This window comes from Lepisma saccharinum, chromosome 26, assembly GCF_977018435.1.
Source record: "Lepisma saccharinum chromosome 26, izLepSacc3.1, whole genome shotgun sequence".
In the NCBI taxonomy this organism is placed as follows: Eukaryota; Metazoa; Arthropoda; class Insecta; order Zygentoma; family Lepismatidae; genus Lepisma; species Lepisma saccharinum.
The window spans coordinates 50,068,496-50,095,330 of record NC_139254.1 but is presented as its reverse complement, the minus strand read 5'-3'; positions in this window follow the sequence as shown (position 1 = coordinate 50,095,330).

Genomic DNA, 26,835 nt, shown 5'->3' with positions numbered 1-26,835 from the left:
CTCAGTCGGTAACGCGTCTGACTACAATGCTAAAGGTCCCGGGTTCGATCCCCGGCCGGTTCAAATCCGGGAGTTTTTCTAAGTTGGAAGCGGCCCCGGCGCCCACCCAGCGTCGAATAACATGGGTACCTGGGGGGAAACCCTGGGGGGTAAAGGCGGTCAGGGGCGTGATGCTGATCACATCACCCCCATTCTCGATCGGATCAAGAAAGTGTGGGGCGTTACCCCCACACCCCCTATACGCCTTCATGGCATGGTGCTATGCACAGGGGAACACTTTTTTTTTTTTCAGGATTTGTTTTGGTAATGGATTGAACATTCTTTCGGGATTTGATTAGCGATTTGTTTTGAGAATCGATTCAAGATTGAGAATCGACACAACGCTTCTTCCATGGCGTTGTGTGTTGCCTAGCTCTAAGGCGATGGTAGAAGTTGCCATTGAAAATTTTGTATTAAAATCCACTTATCGCCGTAAAGTTAGGCAACACACATAAAGCCTTGCAGGGAAGCGAATATTTCAGGACTTAGATGTCCCATTTTTTTGCCGGTGAGTGTACGTTGGAGTCTACTTTATGGTGAAAGTGGATTTCAATTTCAATTTTCCTTTATTAAAGGGCGAGATTCAGCCTGCGGCTGTTCTGCCACCTAGCCCCAATGGATACATATACATACTAAAAAGAATCTACAAACTAAATGTTTGTACACCCAACAGCAAAAGAAATAGTAGGCAAATTGTCCATCGCCATTTTCATTCAGTCTGTTTTCCACAAAGTGATGATCATGAATTGAAGTTTAAAAAACGTTAATAGGCAGAGGACAACATCTGATTTGTATCAACAGAAATTCAATCCTTAAAACATCACAGGATGTGGAATAGAGAGTAATGAAAAAAGAAATGGACAATTTGCCTACTGTTAACTTTGCCGTTGACTGTACAATAATAAACAAAAACAAAAAAAAGAAAGAAACAATGAAGAGACAAAAATTGCGAACAAAGGCTCGTCTACACATTCAAGAAAAAAAACATTGAAAACAAATACACAAAGGATACACAAATTAATTGAAATAATTGTGCTTGGTGTGATATAGTTAAGGCTAATTAATACAAATTAATATTATAGAAAACATATAAATCTTCTCAATATACGAAAATGGACAATATTTCGTCAGGAGTTGGCAACATGTAAAGGGGAAGTAAACAAGCAAAATGAAAATGAAAATACTTGTTTTGGGGGAAGTTGGTTCAGAAATGAGAGCTATTATTCGTGGGTGCTGGAACACAGATACTGTTCATGACGAAACTTGACTGAAGGCAGGGAGAGAACCCTGGGGTGGATGAGGGTTCCTTAATACCCCTTTACTCCTAATTCGGTCCCCATTTCCCCATTCTCATTGTCTTTTCCAGAGGCGAAGCGTCCGGTCATCCGGAGATGCGGCGATAACAAAGCAAAATAATAAAAAAAATCTTTTTTAAATATTTTAGAGATGAAGTAAAAAATAAGTGAGAATACTCGCATATTTGAGCGAAATTAGTCACTCGACGCCATGAAACAGCTAGAAATACGCAAGAGATTCGCTAAGTTTAGCGAATCGGAAGGAGAGCCCAGTTCTAGCCCCCGTGCCCAGCTGTCCCGCTACGTTTCCTGTTGAGTGCAGTGGTGTCAGGCACGCCAACTCATCGCAGAAGGTCTGTGAATCCAAGATCCTTCGACCGCTTTTCCCCCGCTCTTGAAGGTCTGGTCATAACAGGCCCTTTTTCAGCCTCCTTGTTTACAAACACGGCAGGCTTTCAGTGACGTCATAAGTAAGCAAAAGCATAAATTTCGCCACGGTTAGTGCTATAAAGAGCGGGGGTGGGGGGGGGGAGAAAGCAGTTCTGGATCCATTGCATTTCCTTCAAAGTATTTCTCCTTTTCAATGTTTTTCTTTCTTTTGATCCTGCGGTTCAAATATCGTTTTCTGAAAATAATGTTCTTACTTTACAAAACACGAAGAACTTCAATGTTGTTTTGTGTTTACTATGCTTACGAATGACAAGACTGATCAAGATTTATGTTCTCGAGGTGACAGACATACTTACTTAGACAGAACCTTTTCCCTAACATATCTTACTTTCACACCAGGGATGGTCAACAACATCAGGATTTCCGGAAAAATTAAAATCTCGATTTGGAAATTTTACTACCCGGATTTCGGAGAGAAACGTTTAACAATTTTTCCATTTTTCGGGAAAATTTTTAGAAAGTTTGGTCTTCCTTATTTTACAATCATATACAAAGTAGAAGAAATTGAATTTGGCCATCTCTACTTCACACGTCTGTACGAACACTGTTATCATCATTACCAATGTAGAAGTTCCCCCCTCCCCCTCCACGGTTGAAAGATTGTCCCTGATGTTTGGCAAGTCTTGAGATGACTACGTAAAAATGTCACGCTTCGCCACTTTTCTTGTTTGATATTAGCTACGAAACATCAGAGAAATAGCGCCATTTAGAAATTTAGTTTTATGATTTCTGCAGCAGTTGTCTTAAAATTAAAAGAAATGCAGCATGAATTGAAAATAAGGGAACTCTTGACATTGGCTTGGCCTGGAGGGGATAGAGGGGTCATGACCATGGGCGTATAGTTCACGTAAGGGGGGGGGGGTTCAACTTTTGGTATGATTAGGGTTGCTTTATTTCATATGTGAATATACAGGGCACTGCTGACCGGAAGCTTCTTGGGGGAGGGGGGAGGTACTGGAACCGACAAAGTTGTGTGTATGTAGTCACGGTCAAGCTACTTAGTATTGATACTTTTCAGTTCATTTTGTGTCAAACAACTTATGAAAGTTACGATGTTTACCTGGTTTTCTTGCACTGCGTTTTTAAAATCCAAATTCCTTTGAGAAGACTTGGGGGAAAAAAAAATAATAACTGATTTGACAGTCCCAATGCAGTTTCATATCGCAGAAATTCCGAAACTTTCAGGAAATGCAGACATTTGGTCTACAGTTCCATCTGGTGTGTGGAATTACGTAATTTCCTTCCCATCCGTATCTCGTCATATACGTCTCGAATTTAGGAAAACAAAATAAGTCCGAAGAAATTTTGGTAAAAATGTCATAACCGGGAAATGGATTTCTTTATATTTACAGGAGAAAGTACTTACGGAATTGAGTTTCTGTGTAATTTCGGAAGTTCCTAGAAGTGTTTTCTCGCATTTTTCAATTTATTTGGCCGCTAATTCATGTATTATTCTATAATAATGTCCGTCTGATGCACGAGAGCTGTTGCTTGCATTTTCATCCATGTACTTGAACCGGATGTTGCGAGTATCTGATGACGTAATCCCCGGCAAGTGTTTCCAAACGCACAGTTTTTTCACTATATTGCCCAACCTAAAGCAACCTAACCTAACCTTACCGTGATGGTGCGTGGGGCTATCGTGAATGGTTTTTGGGGCTATTCGTGGATGGTTATACGATCCAGAATGGTTTTTGGGGGCTATGCGTGAATGGTTTTCGGGGCTATGCGGGAATGGTTTTCGGGGCTATGTGGGAATTTTTCTGTTAAGAAGGTTGAAACACTGCTTTGCCGTTTGAAACACAACGCTAGTCAAGATTTGCCCGCCATTTTGCGTGTTCAGGAAGCGAGAAAAGAACGAACAATAATTACTCGATATGTCGACAATAGATACTAATTTCGTTAAAATAGCGAAGTCCCTTGTTAAACAATGTTTCGCAATGCAGAATAGGTAAGTACAAATGTAAAAAAGTAGAGAATGAACGAGTTAGAGCGATTTCCCGCATATGATAGTTTTACCGAAATTTTTATGAACAAGCGGATAGAACAGGTAATTTAGTAATTTTACTGGACCCGTCAAACCGACCTTAAAAACGCCCATGGTCATTGGCCCTGGTTTGTCTCACACTTCTAAAGAAAAAAAAACACTAAATTAAAAAATAGATCATAAGATATTGACGGGACTGCTTCAAAAGGGAAGCTTATTCACCCCTCACTCACACTTACATCCCCATTACTAAATTATTCGGCACGCTACTGTTAGTATCGCTACAAGTTACGGCGGCACCTCATCCATATTTCTGTAATGTTGCAATGCTCCGTTTGCATTACATATACATAAGTGTGATGTATTCGTCATATGTTTGCTTAGCGGAGCGGAAAGAAAAATTACTTTGAGAGCCTTGCGGAGAAAATATCATGTTTAAATCCTTCCTATTTCCACATCCCGAGTCCTACAGGAGACAGGGGGACGCCAGGGGCTTACGCAAACTGCTCCTTCTTCCTGTCACGGAAAACAGGGGGCACAGAGCAATTAGAATGAATACGTATGGGGAAATGCCGGCTCATGCAGCACGCACGAAGTTTGTACTGCACAAGTAGGTGTTCTGTCTCAAACGAAAATAGCTTGTGCAAACACACAAACACTCGCTCCATTATTCTTGGTTGAACCAACGTTTACATTTCCACAGCGGAGCAGTGTTGCCAACTGACACGGTCGAAATATCACCAGAATAGGTGAGAGGTTCTGTACTAACTAGTCCTATCATGGGCGTAACTTGTGAGCGTGTCGGCCCCCCTATCCCTCGTTTCTATCCGGCCCTCTGGATTACTTCCTACTTTAATCCTCAATCTCACCTTTCACCTCACCCTGGGTGCCAAGCGAGCAGATTATATTTGCGACGGAATTACAAAAGGGGGGGGGGGGGTTCACATAGAATTTATATTTTTATGTCCCTGGTTCGTTTACACATGTACAGAAAGTGAATATACAACTTGTTAAATGGACAGTACTGTAGTTCTTTGAATCATAACATTCTCGTAGGATATATTGGTTTATTATACGTAGTTGTGTATATATACATATTTTACAAAGCGTTTCCATGTGTGTCTGCATAGACCAAATTACCAAATCTCTAAATTAACATAATTGCGCACCTATAGCATAACCATCGGCACTTCATTTACCGCAGAGTTAGAATAACTATCTCTGCGGGCCTATCCTCAGCTTAAATGATATTCCGTTCATTACTAATGCGTTTTCTTACGCCTTCACTCCTTCTTTTGGGCATCAATTATTCAATACGGAAATATCCACATATTCAAAGCTTTTTCTAAAAGGGGACTTGGGACAGCAACAGGGGCTGGCATAACCAGATGCTGCATTATTATATCCAGTTTAGCCACCATAAGTGGACTAAACTTGAGGAGACGTTCCTCTTTCGTCGATCAATGGTGAAACACTGCTTCTTTTCCTAAAGCCCACTGGCCTTTTTTATAGCCGGGGTAAACGTCCGTGGACGTGGACCCCGTAGCGTTGGAAAATTCCACTGCCAACGGTCTTTTGTAAGACAGCTAGCTCCCCCAACCGGGTAGGTAAAAAACAAGGGAATCTAACATCCAGCAAAGCACAATCCAATAAGCACATACACTTACATGCAATAATAACATAAAAGTACACTCATGGAAGCATATTACTTAACCCTACACCTTGTAGCTGGCCAGCAATAAATTATTACAATATACCAAAACCAGTAATAGTCAATCCGGCCGTTACAAACTTCGGACCTAATTTTGAAGGGGCAGAATCAGATTTGGGGCCTAATTTTGAGGGGGCAGAATCAGACATGGGGCTTATTTTGAGAGGGCAGAATCAGACATGGAGCCTAATTTTGAGGGGATAAAATCAAACATGGGGCTCAACTTTGGGGGAAGAGACTCGAAAAGTTTTCCATCCCATAAAAACAGCGTCTAGGATTATTTGCTAAATGACTGTGACATTTGCGAAATCACAAATATTAGGCTTTATGAATTTGCTCCTCAGGTCACCTAAATTGCAAATTTCAATAAACCTAAAAATTTGGCGGGCACTTGCCTCTCTTGCCCCCGCCAAGTTACGCCTCTGAGTCCTAGAGCTAGGAGAAGGACAGGGTGTCTAGATGAAATTTCACCTGTACCAGTCGATTATACATTGATTAGATATAAACTTAATCAATTATATTCTCCGATTGAGCACCTTTGACAGGAAATGCCCCTCTGACGCCCCCTTGATACGCCCATGCCTTACAATCGTACATCCAAAACCTAGAAACCTGAAAGTTTAGGGGTGTCTTGCTCTTATAACGTAAGTACCCACTAAAAAGGTATTTACTGAAATACAACCTCTAAGGGGAGTGGAGGGGGGGGGTTAAGCTTTCTCAATTTTGATACATTTACAGCCAAAAACCCTGGACTTAGAAGCATCAAAGTTTCGAGGTGTGTTCTTCTTATGACGTAAGCATCTGCTAAGAAGATATTTTCCGAAATCAACCTCTAAAGGGGAAAATTGGGGTTATTTTTCTTTTAATTTTGAAATCCCTGGAGGGAGTATACTTATATTGTAAACAAAAGTCCCCGCCAGAGATCTACATAAACGTATTAATACACACTCTTAACATAGAGGGTGAACGGAGTTGGTTTATAAGATTTTGGAATATTTTCATTATTTCTGCCAAGGACGTATTTAAGGCAGGGGTCCAGGGAGTCCGGACCTTCCCGAAAAACTAACCAAGTTACTAAAATTAAATAATGAAAAAATATTTGTTTACAATTTTTTTTTAGCATAACCGATGGATATTTATTTCCTCTGAATTTGTTGGAACGCAAGGATTACATTGAATCATACAATTTTGAAAGAAGAAGGCAGATAAGTTTTATGTACACTACTTTGATTGATTGAGTTGGTGTTTTAAGTCCACTTTATGCACAGAAAGGATAATCGGGACTGGACCTACAGTTTAAAGTGGGATTCGAATCATGTGCCTCCACCGGGTATCGAACCCGGGAACCCTTGGTTACAAGGCGACGACGTGCCATCGGGGAGCCACTATGCACACTACTGCTTATGATAATATGCAAAAAATATTAATCAGGAACTTTACTGGTCGTCAACTGGATCTAACATCCTTTTCTGTTATTCAATAAATATGCAATTATTTATTTATTTGACATTAGTTTCCTTGCTAGATCAGTTGCTTTTATACAATTTTTTGCACATATAAGCTAGATAATGAGTACTTGCTGTTATGTCTCTAGTCTTACGGTCTTTTTACTTATTCATGTAATAATAACAATACAATATTAATTAATTTACATATTTTAATGTAATTTAATATAATTATTTTAAACATTCATATTATTTTTCTGATAAACTGGGCTCGGACCCCCGTACCCCCGAAATATATTTCTAGATACGTTCCTGATTTGTGCGTAATTATCTCCGTCAAAAATTGTACAGTAGTTAGTGCAATTCTCCAGCATTTTTAAGGCACATTTTCCGGGATCTCCATTGGTGATGTGTAGTACTCGGATGTTGAAGACCTATAAATTGCCAAAAAAAGACCTAAAAATATTTTTTAAAAAGGCCGTAAAAACGGAAAAAAGGACGTATAAATGTGATCCAAATTAATTAATAACTTCAATTTTAATTACATATTTAATGAATAAAAAAATTTAAAAATCTGGTGGTATGGAACATACAGTGCGAAAAAACTGAAAGCTTCCAAACAAGAGAAAGTTGCAACTTACAGCGCGACCTTCCAGACAAGTTACGGTTAAAGGACCTTGTACCGTACCTGCTTCAGTCGTCCAAAAATGTTTTTCTCTCGTTTCAGGGATGGTTCAAATATATTTCTTTCTTTCTTTTTTTAATTTCTTTACTACAGAAAGGATGTTTAAGAGGTGGCGAACTGATGATGATTCGAATTGAGAATGTGTAGTAAAAACGTAGTCGAAAGAAGGTGAAGTTGCAAAAGAAAGCCGTTAAAACTAAAAAAAAAGGGCAAAAAAGGAAAACAAAACCCACCTTTTTCTGGCCTACAATGACTCAAAATGAACATATATTATATTGGGCCTCGTCTTCGGACTCTAGGAAAAAAAAGGATTTTTCCTCAACTTCCGAGCTCTGGTGATGTGTCTATAATGGTTTACGCTCGTAATCAATATACAAGGGTCGTTCAAGGTTGACCGGGATTTTCGTACGTAAAAAATCGATGAATAGCCGGATCATGATGAAACGTGCGGGTGACGTAATGTATTCCTTCGCGAGTAACTAGCGCCCGGCATGACGTATTTCGCGCATGCGCAGCAGTAGCAGCGAACATGGCGGCAAGCAGTGTGTCTGTGGCTGTGGAGCAGCGGTGTGTAATCAAATTTCTCGTGAAGGAGAAAGTGAAACCAGCTGAGATTTTCAGACGATTGCAAGCACAGTATGGTGAACAAACGATGTCGCGGACAAGAGTGTACGAATGGTGTGAGCAGTTTCGCGAAGGACGCGAGCTGGTGACAAATGAAGCGCATGGACACATTCGCCCGACTGCAGTCACACCAGTGAATATCGCACGTGTTGAGCAAATGATTCTTGAGAACCGGCGAGTAACAGTGCGGGATATTGCTGCCGAGGTGAATATCAGTGTCGGGAGTGTTGAGACAATCATTCACGACCACTTACGCTTCCGCAAAATCTGTGCAAGGTGGGTTCCCCGCCAGCTGACATTCGATCAGAAGTGGACACGCAGGACGGTCTGTGAACAGCTTCTGAATCGGTTTCGAGCAGAAGGTGATGAATTGTTGCAATCCATCATCACGTGTGATGAAACATGGTTGCACAATTCAACCCCAGAGACCAAAAGACGCAGCATGGAGTGGCGGCATAAAGGTTCCCCGCCCCCCAAGAAAAGCAAAACGCAGCCGTCTGCTGGAAAGATCATGGCAAGTGTCTTCTGGGACATGAAGGGCGTTATCCATGTGGATTTTCTGGACAAAGGGAGCACGATTAATGCCCAGTATTACTCCACATTGTTGAGTGGTGCTGTACGAAAGTCCATTCGCAAGAAAAGACCTGGGATGTTGTCTGGAAATGTCATTCTTCTCCATGACAATGCCCGCCCTCACACGACCAATGTGACAACAACAACTCTGGCCGACATGCGCTGGGAAGTTCTACCCTATCCCCCCTACAGTCCGGATTTAGCCCCCAGTGGTTATCATTTGTTTGCACCCCTTAAAGACCATCTGGGAGGGAAGAAATTCACGACAGACGAAGCACTGCGGAGCGATGTCCTCCAGTGGCTACGACAACAACCAAGTTGTTTCTACGCCAAAGGAATTCGGGAGCTGCCAGAACGATGGCGACGGTGCATCGGCGCGCACGAAGAATACTTTGAAAAACTGACATAGTTTGGTGTTTCTTCTGCTACCTGTTTCCTCTGCAGAAGTAAAAGTCCCGGTCAACCTGGAACGATCCTTGTAGTTCAGTTCTTAACTGTTGTCACCCAAACAACACAAGAAGTCAACTATAATGAGCGCGAATTCGGTCGAAGAACAAAATTATTTGGTTCAATTCGGTAGTCCATAAAACACCACCCTGCAAGCGCCAGTGTGGCTCGAAGGGCACGTCCATTCTTTCTCTATTCGTCTCTCATTTCTTGATTTCTCTCTCTCTCTCTACCTTTCACAGTCTGTCTCTTTGCTTCTCATTTTCTCTTTTTCCTCCTCTCTCTCTCTTTTCTTCTTGTATATTTCATTTCTTTCTCTCTATCTTCCTGTTTAACCCTACCCTTCAGTGTTTATCTACTTGCTTCTTTCCTCGTCTGTGTCTCTTTCTTCTTCTATCTTTCTTCTCTCTTCTATCTTCATTTATCTCTCTCTCTTCTCTTGCTCTGTCACTCTCTACCCTTCACTGTTTATGTCTTCCCTCTTTCACTTTTCCTCCTCTGCTCTCTTTTCTTCTCCTATATTTCTTCTCTCTTCTTGTTCTATCTTCCATTTTCTCTCTATTCTTCCTCCGTTCCTCTCTCTCTCTCTCTTTCTTGTATCTTTCTTTCCCTCTCCTATCTTCCTTTGCCTCTCTCCTTCTTTCATATGTTTATCTGTTTTTCTTTAGTTCTATATCTTCCCATTTTCTCACTCCTTCTTCCATTCTTTCTAGCTCATTCTCTCTCTCCGTCTGTTTCTCTGCCATTTTCTTACATTCTGTCGCCTCGATATCATCTTTTTCTTTTCTTCTCTTGCCTCAAAACGAAGCTTCTTCTTTCTGCATCCGTTTCTCAAGCCACCACTTTCGATCTCTTTATCTCTGTGTTTGTGTATCATATCCTGCTCTAAATGATTCAGAAAAATTCTCATGGAAGATCTTTCGGTGTGTACGGTGGGCTATACTTCTGCAGCCGTATAGAGAGCCCGGGTTCGATACCCGGTGGAGGCACAAGTGGTTCGGATCCTACTTTAAACTGTAAGTCCAGTCCCGATTAGCCTTACTGTGCATAAAGTGGACTTAAAACACCAAATCAATCCAATCCGTATAGAGAGCCCAACTTTCCTTGATTACGTTTTCCTGTCTGATGCTTGGTTTCGACCTAACAAGCCATCGATTTGATTTAGTTTCATTTGATTTTTTTTTACCTTGCTTCGTTTTTCTGGCACTTTTGGCTAATCGTGACGACGAGGATGTATCATGATATGATGAAATTGATGAAGTGACACTGACACTCGTGCCCAGAACTGGATTCAAAACCGGGACCCCTGGCGTCGTAGAACCCTGTGCGGTGTCGTGTCGTTTGCGCCGAGGCTTCTTATCGGTTCATTTCCGCCGTGACATATGTCAAGAACTTCCTTGGCTGGTTTTCCCACAATCCAGAGTGTCATCACCGCCGCGCGCACGTGTGTTTTTGGGCATATGGTGCATTGTGCATAAAGTGGACTTATAGGCCAAAATTACTTTTCTATGCAATTTATTATTAGAGCGCGTATCTACCTATTATTTATAAATGGGTCATGTCTTTTGTTATCGTAATTGCAAAGCTATTTCAATAGTGGGAAGTGTGGATATATGCAGCGTGGTTGCAGATAGATTCAGGATTAAAATTTTGCCTTCTAAGGATTCGTGGCATCAAAAAGCGGCGTTGTTGGCCTTTGCTTCTATACGCTGCAAAGGTGTGTTCAGAGGACAAACTCAATATGTTGCTTACATGCAGGCAATGGCCCCATTTAGTTCGCTTCACTTTATTGACACCAGGTGTCGTGCAGCTGCATTCCAGTGTCAGGCTGGTGCAAGGTTGATTGAATTTTGTGCCACTTTTGGCTAATTTGCGAAGATCGTGGTGAGTGATGACATGATGGAATTGATGAATAGACACTCACAGACATCCGTGCCGAGGCCGTGATTCGAACCCGGGACCCCTGGAGTCGTAGCGCAATGTGATAACAAGGGTTGTTAAAGGTTCAGAAACCCATAAATTCTAATGGGTTCTATTGGGTTCCGCTGCAGGACCGGAACCTTTTTTCTCACAATTTAAATTCGGTCCAAGTTGCGTACTGTTTCATTGAAAAAAAATCCTGGACCGAATTTAAATTGATCCAGATAAAAGGGTCAATATATACGCCCCTGATTCATACCCATGAATACAACAATAAAACAGTGTCTCATTAAGGGTTTGCCCTCCCCCCACTAATCAGAGGATCTACAAACAAATAATGTAGTTCCTTAAAAAAAAAGTTTAATAATGATAGAAATATTGCTAATGCTAAGGGTAAGAAACAATAATTGTTGGTTTGCACACAAACACGAAATATCAACTACATCATTCAGCATAGAAACGAAAGCGTTCAGAAAACATCGAAACATACTCCACGATATTAAATTTATTTATTTTTCTGGCAGCAGTTGAAAGGTTAATTAGTGTACGTACATCACACTGCGAATTTATATATTTTGGGGTTCAAGCACGATAATACTACGATGATGAAGTCAGGCCCGTAGCTAGAATTGATCTTCAGGGGGGGCTCACGGGTCCAATTTTCAAAAGTTTAACAGTATAAAATGAAGGTAAATTGTGTGGGAGGGGGCATTAATTTATATGAAATTTAGAAATATCATACAAATACTACATTTTTGTACGATATATCTCTTAAAACATAGTTTTTATAAGTGTTGACTGCTACTAAACTCATTCCTTACTGCACACTCCATACTGCTTTTGATGATACAGATATTTATGTCATCCAAGATGAAATGCACAAAATTCATTCATAGTGTCAACAGCCACGGCGGAAGTAATGAAACTCCTTTTCGTTTCAAAAACTTCGGGGCTGTTAACCTTTGACGCAGATGCGGAGGGAATTTGCATGATGTCTTCAAAGCCACATATTTCTGTCTAAGTGGGAGGTCGCAACAGGGGCAGCGAAAGTACAGATAAAGAAGATGCCCTGTGAAAGAACCTTCTAGAGTCTAGAGAAGAGAATCTTCTATATACTTGCCGCTACTTATATTACTTGTTCTTACAAATAAGATGAAGAAATGTGTTAGCTGTTGTTCGTGTTCTGTGAATTGATCCTTCACCAAAGTTGTGAGCAAAATAATATCTGCTGTCTACTTTTTCACTCTTCACTGCAAACAAATTACAGAAAATAATTTTGCCTAATGTCAAGGGGGCTGATGGCAGTTCCAGGGGGGCTCAGCCATCTGGCCCCTGCCTGGCTACGGGCCTGGATGAAGTCAAACGATGAACAGACGAAATGGATGCTTTCACCAGCTTTCGAACCTAGGATCTGCAGTTTCGCAGCGCTTTACGCCATCTAGTGATACATTTATTATTTGAATAGTGATGCCCCTCAAATAAACTCTGCTTCAGTCTGAAATTATCATATTCCTTTAACGCACTTATTATAACAAAAATTACAGCTACTGGAATGAAATAATGTGTGAAATATATAATTTTAGGTGGACATTCATTTTCCAGGGAGGGGCCATGGACCCCTTCCTTCCGGATGTACATGCATATACGTATCGAATCGTTAATTGCAAATGTACGGCCCAGAAGACAAAATTGCGGTCCGTGTGCTATGCGTGTTCGATTGCGTCAGGCTGAAGAGTTGGCAACACTGGCAGATGGTTGTGGCATTCTCCCTGCAGCCTCCTGGCTGCCATACAGCGAGATTGGGGAGAGGCAGGTATAGCGCGCGAAACGCGTGTAAAAGGATAGGAAGGTCTCCAATGCCCTCTTGAAGTGGCAGAAGCGGAGTACACCACCTCGCGGAAAGTCTGAGGTTTCCATCCCGTGCAAAGGTAAATGCTCGCGAAGAAATTTGCTTTAACATTAAATTGTATAACTGTTATTCACTACCAAATAAGTTTAACAATTATCTTTAAAAGTCCAAAAACATGTGGTGGTTGCGCAACGTTGCCACCTAAGGAGCAGCCGCCCCTGGTACACATCATTGGTTAGCACTCACCACGTGATCATGCATCACACCGTACACCGCTCTAGAACGTAGTGTAAACGGTGCAGACACCAAATACACTACGTGACCCCAAAACGACGAAGTGGACGGTTCGGTATTGCACTTCGTAACTAAAGAGAGTGGCAAAAAGTGAGGCAAACTAGACGGGCCTTGAAAAAAGATCGACTCTTGTGCTTCGAGATCGAGACGCGTGCTTATGAAAAGTTGAGGACGAGAGGCATATTTACAACAAGACAAGACTAGTCTGAGAACGAGACAGACTTCCTCAGAAGCTTAGACTCATGTCGTTTCGTCTAGATACTATATCCAGTTTATGGCAAGAGGTGAGCCACAACCGAAAAATTTACTGGCTATGCCCCTAGGATCAGGGGTGCCCATCCCCCCAAAGGCCCATGACATTCGCCCCCCCCCCTTTATGGCGAATTAATTACTCAAATTATTTTGGTCAGACAAAAGTTGCGGAACAATATAATACAGACATATTTAAGCAATATATGTTTACTTTAGATACTTTAGTCTCACTTTCATGTTTGCTAACATAAAACGTACAAAACTGCTCAGGCTCACTCATTGTTAGTGTACTGAACCTTATTCTTAACAGTTTGTCTGCTCCACTAATCTTGTATCAGTGGCGTGGTGTGACTTTTTCAAAAGTGTTACCGGTCGCGGTCATCAGACGTTATCATCTCCACCCTAGTCCCCCCCCAAAAAAACATGCCTTTGATCTGGATTTTTGCAATCCGCTCAGTGATTTATTTAGCCACAATCACTCCTAAAAAGAACTACCACTCATGAGAGAGTTACCACGAAAATCCAGTGCATAGTAGTCGAGCCTCGTCAACCATCTCTGTTTCTTTGCAAAGAGGTAGAAAGGGGAAGAAGAACCACACATTCGGGTCAGTTTGTCGTTCCTGCGTTGAGAAGGCGACAGAATTCCCCTCCTCCAGCGGTGGGAGGAAGTCCAGATGTACGTAACTGTTGCCAACTTAGTTTTTTGGGCCAAGGTTTGTCCAGATCACGAATCGCAGCAAGTACTTGTCTTTTCGTCTATTACGTAAACGGTTTCAGTTGTAGTTAAATCTAGCTCTGGCATTGCAGTCTAGCTCTTGTTGCTTGAGAGTAGGCGGGATTTAGCTCTTTTCTGGAAATCCAATGTGGCAACACTTGCTGATCCGGTAGGCCGCAGCGGCAACAGGGCCCTTAAACAGGCATATGAATAAACCCCCTAGCACTCTTGCCTCGAAGTCTTCCCCACTGTTCCCTTGCATTGGCGCCCTTTCCTCTTGTTGCCTCTTAAGGGTAGCGGAACGGCCTTCTCTTCGCTTTTGTCGGCTTCAGAAAAAATGTCCTCTGCAATATACACTCAACTCCGTTAACTTATTTAACAATGTTGTTATTTTATTAAGAAAAAAAACTTTTTAATTTCTTCACATTTTTCTGTTACCTGCGGTAACACCGGTTACATGTGCTACGCCCTTTGTGGGTACGTACTTAAATGTTATTTGTACCACGGCTACAGATATCTTAATCTCAGGGGGATAGGTTCTTTATTTGAGAATTCCAAATAAGAAAGCGTTTTATAGCCAAGAGGATATAGTTAAAATGCGGATCTATATTCTGAGAACTATACAAAATACAGAGAAAATATATATATATGTATAATCGAAAAGGCTTCTTCTCCTTTGGTTATCAAAAGGCTTCTTCTTCTTTGATTATCGAAAAGGCTTCTTCTTCTTTTGACTATCAACAAGGCTTCTTCTTCTTTGATTATCGTAAGGCTTCTTCTTCTTTTATTATCAAAAAGGCTTCTTCTTCTTTTAATATGCAAAAGGCTTCTTCTTCTTTTCTTATTTTAATTTATTATCTTTCTTTTTTAAAGCGTAATCTTATTTATGCGCTCGCTTTCCCCCGCTTCTTTGGCAAACAATACAAGCTATACTTGTAGAAAGAGTAGGGTCGACTAAACTGACAATAGCGCCACCTCCTATTTAACGACCAAAGGGGAATAACCAGGATCGCTAATAACAAGCGCTACCAATGGCCCAGTGCGACTAATAAAGAGCGCAACCGAAAAGTGCTTCGGGGCGTCTAATTTGACACAGCGCCACCGGGAACAAACAACCAATACACTGACGACGTTCTCCTCGTCAGAGAAATTAAAAGAGAATAGATTTCTGAATTCGTTCGCTTACTTAATAACTTTCCTAAACGTTTCATATGCGCCCATATTCTTAATTATTTTAATTTACTATATACAACATTCTATTTATTTCTTTTATAGTATTTGAACTCTTCTTTTATATATTTCTCAATTTACTATAATATATATAATCCTTCTTCTCCGCTCTAAGTTTTTTATAGTTTCCTTTGCTCCTCTTTATATAGCGTGCTGCCATCTCTCGTCGATTCCGAGAAACCATTCCTCCTTGCAACTTTCATTGTGTCATCGAAACTGGCACGTGACACATGCACGCCACGCCTCTGTCTTGTATTCATGCGAAAAGCACGTCTTCCCTCCCCCATCCAAACCGTTTCTAGAGACATAAGAGGTGGTGTTTCATTTCAATCCTATCGCCTCGATCCCCCATAGACAGGTAGGTAGAAAAAGTGTACATAATAACCAAACTAAAATTAATATAAAATCAATCAAACGAAATGACCCTCTCACCCCATTTTTATGTGAAGATATATAGAATTGGTATAAAATCACCCCCCAGAAAATTCCCATGACGCAGGCGCATCATGAAACCCGCTGTGGGCACTCCTGCCTAGGATACACACACAAACAGTGGCACTCATAAAGCTCAGCATATGTTAGTGCCATTGTCTCCGAGATGGCAATCCTGGATCTGAAAAAGTTGCGTCACCTTTCCTGCGTCTCGGAGGCTATTTCGAAACCCAAATGGTGGAGATTGTGACATCAGGCAATGGACAGTTCGGACGCATCTTTTTATTTACTTTCCACGACATATCTCTCTCCCCCCCGAGACAGGACTAATATAACAATGAGATGTGAGGAAACACGATTTTGCGAAACCACGGTTTTATTGGTGAGGTGCGTGACGTGGGGGCGGGGGGAGAGAAGGGGAATTTACCCCACCCAGATGCCTCATCTCGATTTGTAAGTGTTTGCCTATCTTTCTCACGGCCATTAACAACAATATTCAAGTGACCAGGAGGAAAATCCTGCTTTCGTCACGGGCGTGACGTGACAGTTCCCAGTCACTCATAGGCGTGCGCAGAACCTCTAATTAGGGGGGGGGGGGGGGGCTTGGCCTTGATGGAAGTTCAGTCGGGGAAGGAAAAACCTCATTGTATGTCACTATTTATGTGTGTCATATCATAACCCCAATGTAGAAAAGGAACTCGTATTTACAATTGTAAAGGAAAGCCGAATATATACAAATACTTAAACTAAATATGTCACTACATACACGATTGCAAATTAAAAACACGTAATATATATATATATATATATATACATTACACATACCAGTGGTGTGTGCTGAGTCTAATACCTGGACTCGCTCATTATGACACCTGGTCCTAGGCTATGGAGGAAGGGAGAAGAATAATAGGCTCATTTTTGACATCTTCAAGGAATCCACGTTGCCATCCCAACGGTAGTCAGGTTGCAAACTTATAAGAATTAAGGTTGCAAACTTTTAAAAATTCAGGTTGCCAACTTATAAGAATTCAGGTTGCCAACTCTTAAGAACTCAGGTTGCCAACTCCTAAGCATTCAGGTTGCCAACTTATAAGAACTCAGGTTGCCAACTCTTAAGAACTCAGGTTGCCAACTCCTAAGCATTCAGGTTGCCAACTTATAAGAACTCAGGTTGCCAACTCTTAAGAACTCAGGTTGCCAACTCCTAAGCATTCAGGTTGCCAACTCGAAAGAACTCAGGTTGCCAAATCTTAAGAATTCAAGTTGGCAACTTCAGACTCGCCATTATCTTTTCTTTGAAATCAGGTTAATCCACAGTTTCTAATTGATTTTTCTTCAGGATTTTACTATCTAGACTTCAGGCTTCGCAGATAGCGTAGGTAGCCTGAAATATACGCTCCTGATACATACATATATTTAGAAACATTGGATAGTGTAAAAAACGGTTTTTTTTAACTTTAGAATGAACTCCTGCAGTCTTACCAAAATATCCTATAATACAACGTTAGTCTTTTTCCATTTGGTAAAAGTGTTTTAAACACCTTCGCTATGTTACTGACACAAACCTGCGCGAAAAAGGGTATCTCATGTTGATCGTAATTTAATTTTTACATGCGACAGAAACGTTTCCTTCCCGCTCCCCAAGAATACTCCCTGAAAAAAAAATCTTCTGACACCCATGCTAATAGGCACTTTAAAGATAGGAGTTTCTGTACTGTTTGTTTCAAAATTATTTTGACGATACCATGCCTACTTGGTATATGAAGCTACGTATATATGTATTGGAGTATTGCGAAAAAAATGGCTTTTTTAAGACTGTGTATTGCCCCTTGCCCCCTGTGCGCACGCCTATGCCGTCACTGATTTATATACATATATATATATATATATACATAAGCATTATTTTACAGTATTTATGTGTGTAATATTAGAGGAGAAGGTCTAAATATGGGCGAAGGTTTAAATATGGGTTTTGGAGTTATCAGCGCTCCCGGGTGCTGCAGCCTGGCAGAGACTATGGGAACTGGTTATCTGTCAAGCACAAAGGTTGCGGTGCCAATTCGCAAGAGAAAGTGGTGGTTAGTTACGGCCTTGGACGCTGTTATAGAAAACTCTTTGCAGGCATGTTTTAACTCAGCGTTTTTTGAATTCTCATTTGCTTTGTATGGGTTATGATATTAGCGGTACATAAAACAAATGTGGGCTTTTATAATGCCATGATTTGTTTGTGAAATACGTACCACAGAGAGAGAAAATAAATTGAAGAAGAAAAATAGCGTGATGGTCTAAATATGGGCTATGACATGAGATCTAATGTTGAGATCACATTTACAACAAATATTTGGATGTTTTTCTTAATTTCGATTATTCCCATTCCGCGTGATTTTCAAAACAACAGATTATTCATAAATATGAATTTTATAATGATTTAGCAATAAATGACTGTTTTTTCTTTTAATTGCTTTTTCTGATATTGCCACTAGTAACCCATATTTAGACCACAACTTGGAAATACATAATTTTACCATTTTTTGGAAATGGCTTTTTTTTAAAAAAAAAAAAAATGAAGACCTTCTATACTTTAGCATGCTATAACACCATTAAGCCTTGTTTCCATGATATAAAAACTAAATATGCTGACCAAGGCACAAATTTATTTTATTATAAAACATAAACTAAACGTAACGTTTCAACCTTCTAGGAAGGTCTTCTACATACTCTGTACCAAGTACAAATGTAACCAGGTACACAACAGGACGTTATATATACACAAAAATACTCCCCTCCAGACTATTAGAAAGTAGTTCTGGAACAATCTAACAGGTGGCTTTCCCTTGTCAACTGTACTTTCACCTGAAAGAGAATGTCGCTGGACTCTTTATCTCACGCTCTTTTTCCTTCATTCTTCTTCCTTCTTCTCTCCTCTTTCTCTCTTGTCCTTTCCACTCTTTCTAATACCTTCTTCCATTCTTTGTTTAACTTCAGTCCCCCATTCCAGTTCACTGTGTCTTCTTCAACTTTCTTCTCTATTTCCTTGGACTGCTTCCATTTTCTCACTAGTATTCTCTTCTCCCTTCCTATTTGCTTAGCCTCATCCCACTCTATGTCATGTCCTGTTTCTCTCGTGTGTTTAAATATCGCATTTCTCTCTCTCTTAAGTCGTACATCATCTCTATGTTGTTTCAACCTGTCTTTCAGCCTCTTTTTCGTTTCTCCTATGTACACACTCTGACATTCTTTACATTTCACTTCGTAGATAATCCCTTCCTCTTCTCTTTTTTCCTTTTTCTTGTTTGCATTCTTCGCTATTCTTAAGATGCTTCTCCCTCCCTTCCTGTAAGTTTTAATGCTCGCTTTTCTAAGCACTTTGCATATCTTTTCTATGGTCTTCCCCATACTCCATATTTCAAACCTCTTCTCGTTTTCTTTCTCTTTCTCTTTTTCTATCTTTTCCAATTCTCCCCTGCCACTCTTCTTCCTTCTGTTTATTTCCAATCTATCCTCCTTCTCATAGCCATTCTTTTCCAGCTGTTTCCATAGGCTATTTATTTTGCCTTCTTTTTCACATTCTTTTCTTGATTCTGTTCTCTATATTCTTTATAAAAAAGAAGTTTTAGTTTTTAGCATGCTATTACATTTAAGTATATATTTCATAGATATGCATTTTAAAGGCAGGTGCTTGATATTTTAATTTTTTTTCTCCGAAAATTACAAAATAAAAAGGGGGCCCATATTCATGGACGTCCGCAGTATTTTTTCCAGGGAGGGGCAAGCAAGGTAATTTTTTTCCAGGGGGGGGGGAAAGTACACATATATTCCTCCAAAATAGTGATGCTCTTTCAAAAAACACTATTTCTTCAACGAATTTATAATAATTAACATAAATTACTGTGATTGAAATGAAATATATAATTTTTAGGTTCACATTCATTTTCCAGGGGGGGCTGGCCCCCCCTTCCGGACGCCCATGCCCATATTTAGACCTTTTCCTCTACACACACCCTCTGCCTGCTCACCTACTTCTTCTTTAGAACCGTAACTAATGCACGGCCTGTGACGAGAGCAATATACACGAGTATGGGGGTGTGTGTGACAGACACATACGCATATCAGCTGAACTCCGTGGCGGAGTGGTTATCGCAGCGCGCTACGAAGCCAGGAATCCGAGGTTCCAATACCAGCATGGGTGTCCTTTGTGAGTGTTCCTTCATCAATTTTATCGTATTGGTATATGGTTGGTATCACTCATTCTCATCTTCGCGATTAGAAAATTGGCAGAAAAGCGAAGTAAACTGAATCAAATCAATGGACACCCCCCTCCTCCACACACACACATTTCTGATCAATACTTGCATCTTGTGACATCCACATTTAGTTTTTAACGGATTCACCAATTGAGAGAGTACATACTGGAATACTTTGGTTTCCTTGTAATTTGTCACACACAAGAGTTTCACTACGCAGAAATTTCATCGAAAAAATGCAAGTTCGACCAGGATTCGAACCCGGGTATTTTTGAATCAATGTTGACGCCAGCCACTTTCCTCCGGGGAAATATCAAACTTCCCGGGAGAAAATGTCACAGGCAACAAATGATAATACTAATAAAAGCAAAATCAATATTTTTAAATCGCCCCTTATCTCTAACACGTAGTTTAGTGTAAATTTCGATAAGACTACATAAGACCGCAGACAAATGATTAGGCAGACATTTATCTCAGGCAACAAACCTCTTGCGGTTTCTGCAAGAAGTTCATCGTATCCACCGCTTGGACGCGCCCGCTTTCACTTTTGGATCAAACTCTCAAACAGCAGGTGGCGCTGGTAAATTTCAAACAACTAACACATTTGTCTGTGATAAGACGATTCCTCAACAAACTGTTGTCTGACTAACCGTTAAGATAGCTGTAAGAAGTTGAAATTTGGTACAATATAACGTTACACTACAGCAGTTCGTTCATTACATTGACTTTTAATCATTATTAAAGTACGAAAAAACGAACTCAGTGACAAGAGTGGTTGGCACAACGCACTACGACACCAGTCAGTGGCGCAACCACAGGGGGGGAGGGGGCATTGTCCCATCAACATTTCACTGAAGTCAATTCTAGGGGGGTAAGGGGGGCAAACGTTGACGGCTAAGAGCATCTGCAGTAGGGCACGGAGGAGCAATTGCCCCCCCTCGATTTTGAATTTTATGAAAATAAAAATACATTATGTAAAATTTTCTTTGTCGCTTCGCTCGCAATGCCTGTTTTCCATTATTAGCTAATGTGAAATTGAACGTGTTGAAAAATATTGCGAATTGTTTGTTCCAAACATATGCTTCAGCACTGACTTCTACCCCCTCTTTGCGTAATTTATGAGGATAATCACGTCTTTGATACTACTACTACTACTACTAGTAATAACAATAATAATAATGTCATTATTATTATTACTATTATTATTGGTACGTTTATCCTGGTGCTTGCTCTCCAGACAAAAAATTGTGGTAGCACCTCCGACAGGAATTCCGGGTTCGAATACCGGTTCTTTGATCTTAGTGAGTCCCTTCAATAATTTCGTCACTTGAGCACTTACCCTCATCTTCGTGTTTAGACAAAAGTGACAAAAAAAGGAAGTAAAATATACTAAATCAATCCATCAAACCGATTAGGCTGTTACGTGCCATATATAGGTAAAGCTTACAACAGGGAAGTATAGATGACAGCACCTATAAACAGAAGTAAGAATAATGTTTCTGTTTGTCGAATTGTTAATAAGAGTACAAAACAAGATGGAGTAGATAGTTCATAATGATAGTTAATATAAAAAAGAAAATAATGAATAGAAGAATATATGTGTATATGTATATTATTGCAGAAACTAAAGTTCTCAAAAGCATAAATATGTAGAGAATGCATAAATACATGGAGTTATCTAAAGTTGGAATACAGGTCAGAATGTGCTATAATGTGTACTATGTTCTAACAGATATTTTAAGAGTATCTACAAACCCCGTGGACGTTTTGCTTTACATCAGCGGTGGTGCGTTCCAGCCGCGATCCCACAGCACTTTGGTTGCGCGACACTACCGCTGCACCGACTTGGGAGCGCTTTCTCAAACGGCAGCACCAAGCTTACACTTGTGGTTGAGGACAGTATAGTGGTGGCGAGTTCTAGCCGATGCCACGAAGTTTGGTAAATTAGCTTATCAGAAGGTTCGAGGCCCAAAGTTAGAGGAATTTATAACTTTAAAGAGAATTGGGACTGGAAATGAAGAGACAAATTGATAAATTCGCAACGATTTGTTAGGACTTTGTTATAATGTAATACAGAAGTTAAGGCTAGATACAAATATATAGATTATCGCTTCTGGAACTAAGTGATGACAAGAAAAAAATATACGAGGGCACATCAATAAGTTACACAAGTGAATATCCTCATCACAAGTTCAATTCCCAAGATGAAAACCAAATTCCCAAGAAGGAAGTCCAATTTCAGGGAAGGAAGCCCAATTCCAGAGAAGGAAGCCCAATTCCCGAGAAGGAAACCAAATTACCGAGATGGAAACCAAATTCCCGAGAAGGAAGCCCAATTTTCGAGAAGGAAACCAAATTCCCAAGAAGGAAGCCCAATTCCCGAGAAGGAAACCAAATTCCCAAGAAGAGAAACACCAGCAATGACAATGTCAATAATATCTGTTACTATGGTTACTATGAACCAAAATTCATGCCTCTCTAGACATTAAACAAAATAACATCAACAGGAATTGAAAATCAATAAATTAAAACAAAATTGCATGAAATTGATTTTGAGCCTACTAGATGTTCCAAATAAGTAAATACGAGTAAATAAATAAATAAATAGATAAATAATAAACGGAAAAACTATGGAAAATGTTCAATAATGAATGTTCAATTGTTCAATACTTAACTCAGAGCGTAATTCATAAGTAATTGCAATTCAGATGTCAAATATTAAGGTGTCCGGTTTTTTTTGTTCAGCAGTATAGAATAGAATATAATTATTTAGACATGCAAAATATCTACGAAGTACGGTGTGAACATTGGAAAAATATAAGTAATGTTGAGACATCTGATATGAATATTGGACGTAGTTAAATGTTTAAAAGAAGAATGTCACATAGAGATTGATTTATATACATATATACGATTATAATGTTAATGTAAAGAAATTACGAGATAATATAACCAACTAATAGTCTCCATTGGAAGATATGCATTGTCTGATTCATAGTTATAACAAATAACCCATCAACCCTGAGGTAATAGCCGTGGTATATAAGTGAACAAAACTAACGTAGCAAGGCTATCTGAGAATAAACTTTGGCCAAGCAACTTTTTTTTGGCAACTCCGTTCGCCATTGCATGTCAGCCTGTCAACTTCGTGCCAGGCTACATCGTCTGACGTCACAACCATTGAAACAGCGCTTATGGTCATATACTATATCTGCAAGAGGGAAATCCGGTTGCACGGATTCGCGTGCAGACGAACTAACTGAGAACATAATGTGCCTTCATCCTAAGAAACTCCGAGGAAGAAATGGCAACAGACGTTTCGTCTGACTGCCGATACAAGTACAGAACACGAACAGGATGACTTTTCCTAATGAACACCTCCCTGGCCCTCCGGATGTGAAAACACAAGCACTAATTAGCGAGAGTCACGCACGAAATATCCCTCGCGTCGCTCGAATGGCGCTTGGGACGCCCTCGCACGCAGCACGACGAACTAATTTCCTGCTGAGCATCATGGGAAGAGGGAAAATTCCATGGGAGGGCAGCACCCTCTGCCAGAAGCACGAAATAGGCTGAACAGATGAACAGTAAACGTTGGGCTATATGAAACACGAAAATATGAGATAGTACACATCTCATTAAAATGGCTATACAAGATGGCGGCCATTCAAAATGGCGGCCGACATTGAATTAGTTAGGCTTAACGCCATCTCAGCTCCACCTTGTCTGGTTATAAGTAATCTTCCTTTTTCGTAACAAACTCTAGAAGATAAACCTCTAGATTCTGATGTAAATGTAGTAGTTTCTGAGAAATGTTTCTTCATGATAAAATTTGGTCTATTTTGCTTTTACTGAAACGTGGCTCCTTGTAATAAAAATAACACGTTAAAAAATAAAAATATTATAATTTCAGGTATAATTTAATAAAAAGAGTCATTATAAACCTCACAAATAAAATGTGAAACTTCAAATACTGTCGATCGCACCATTTAAACAAAATTTATTTTGTAGTCCTAAGTGCATAATGAAAAATTGTATATCTGTGTTGTGTCAGTTCGTTTTATTTATTTATTTACTCAGAGTTTCAGATACAGTCTTATTTGGCCATTTTACACTGAAACAACATAAAGTAGAAACAAAAAATAACAAAAGATAAAAACAATAACAAGATGGGATAGATTTACATATTTTTGGTCAGTAATATACAAAAATTACTTTCTGGAAGGAAAATATCTACATTCATGGGAAGTTTGTTGTAGATTTCTGGGAGCCTGTAAAACAAGGATCTTTGTTAAGGGATAGCCTAGTGGTTGGGTTGTGGAAGAGTTGCAGGTTGCGCGTTTGCTTTTGGGGTACCCTAAGTGTGAATTCACTGATTAGGAGATCTGTTCTGATTTTGCCATTTATTATCTTGTATAAAAATTTCTTGTCAGCTAGATCACGACGAAAGGATGGAGTGTGAATATTCAGAGCAGCCATGGTGTCTGATTTGGATACATGTCGAAAGGAAGGTATTCTATGGCGAACAATTGCAAGAAAGAAATTGAGAACAGAATCTATTCTGGCGAGATTGGCTTTTGAGGCCATTGCCCTAATTGGGGAACAGTATTCAAGGATGGGCGAGATGAAAGATTTAAAGAATAAATCAAGAGATGATGGGTTTTGAATTTCGCTAGATCTGTATAGAAGACCGAGAAGACGCATGGCTTTTTTAGTGGTAGCTAAAATATGATAATTAAAAGTAAGTTTTTCATCCATGATAATACCTAGGTTCTTTTGGGTGGAGACGTTTTGGATTGGATTGTTTTCAATAGAATAAGTAGACATCACTTTGTTCTTTTTTAGGGAATAAGTAAGGAAAGAGCATTGGGTGTGTGGGGGTAAAAATAGCAGAAGTAAGTCACAACAGCTAAGTAAGTCAGTTCAGAGGAAAACCCCAGAATTATGTCTCCTACAATTCAAGATGGCGACACGTTATTCAAAATGGAGGAAAGATCCTTCTGTTAAGGCTTCTGAAATGGAGAACTGTTTCAGTTTCAATCGTTGCCAGCTCCCCTGTTTTCGTTTGATTTGAATCTTTATAAATCTGCTCTCATATCTTCCTGTTTTCCCATTAGGAGGTACAAGTGTTGGATTTGTTATCCATATAATTGGATGCTACATTTATATCAACAGTGGACGGCGTCTATTACCGTCTCGTCCAGACTTCCTCTCTTGATTTTTTCAAAGAAATAGAATAACTTTATTGCCATATTGCTAATGGTAAAAGCTAGATCCATGCAGTTCACATACATTGCAATTGTATATACAGGGTCCGGCAACAAAACCTGTTTTCAATTACAAATATATAAAAATGGATGGATGTGTTTGTTTGTTCAGCAATAACTCTCGAACGTCTGGAGCGATTTCAACCAAACTTGATACGCGTATCACTTGCAACCTGGAGATAAATACTGTGGGGGTAAGATACCCCTGACATACCTAGGGGTGGGGTGGGAAGGGGTGATATGTAAAAATAATCGCGAACCACCAATATTAAATTCCGCACAAACAGACATCCGTGACTCTATGCAATCCGCACAACGATAGTGTTTCTCGGGTTGTCTAACATTCAGGCCGTGTTGCAAATGGAATCCATAGTTCTCGTGATACTTGCTATGCGGGTCAACTCCAAGTTCATCACCTATCGGTGAGAGGGGGTGAAAAATAAAAACGAAACTCTTTCATGCAACTAATCAATTTAATACATGTTGTACTCCATCTCAAAACATTTTAGGAAAATAGCATGAATGGCAGTTTAATGTAATTTCTTGACAAGGACAGTTCATGTTTTGAATACCGCACCTGTGAGGCGCGGCAACTGAATCTGACGGTTTTTGAATCAACATTGAACGGAAGTTACTCGAGGTAACGACATTCACCGTAATCTGCCTGTTCCCAGTGGGAATACCATTTTACTGTGGGTAAGGAACTTCAAGGAGACGGCATCAGCATAGCTATCATTGAATAGCTTACTTTCACTTATTAAACACGTATTTTTTCGTTTTCCGATGTGTATTTCGCACGATATGTGACCGTCAGCTTTAGTTGCCGAACCCTGTATATGCAACTGAAACATTGCAACAACCCAGCTATAAATGAGATATTAAGTCCTGTATGGAATATCCCCTGTGCATTGCAATGAAGCGCCACCTTTTACAGTTTCCTCGATGGCGTAGTGGTAACGTCGTCGCCTTGTCATCAAGAGGTCACATTGCACAATGGTTCGGACCCCACTTTAAACTGCAGGCCCAGTCCCGATTAGCATATATGTGCACAAAGTGAACTTGAAACATCAATTATATAACAATAAACTGCTCAGAGATACACATGAGCATATTAACCTCTTACTTTTCTGACATTTCAAACAGGATCACCCTGTATTTTCAATCGGTCCGTCAATAGATTGAATCAATAAATCGAATGCACTGGGTATGTCAAAATCATGTTCGAAAGTAATCTATCAGACAACATTTAGGGTGAAATTTAAGAAAATAAAATCTAAACCAGGGAATATGTTAAGAGGTGTTTCAGAGGCCCCATTGAGATCTTACGAGAGCCACTATTTATATTTTGAGCCTTGGCAACACTGATCGAAGTTAGG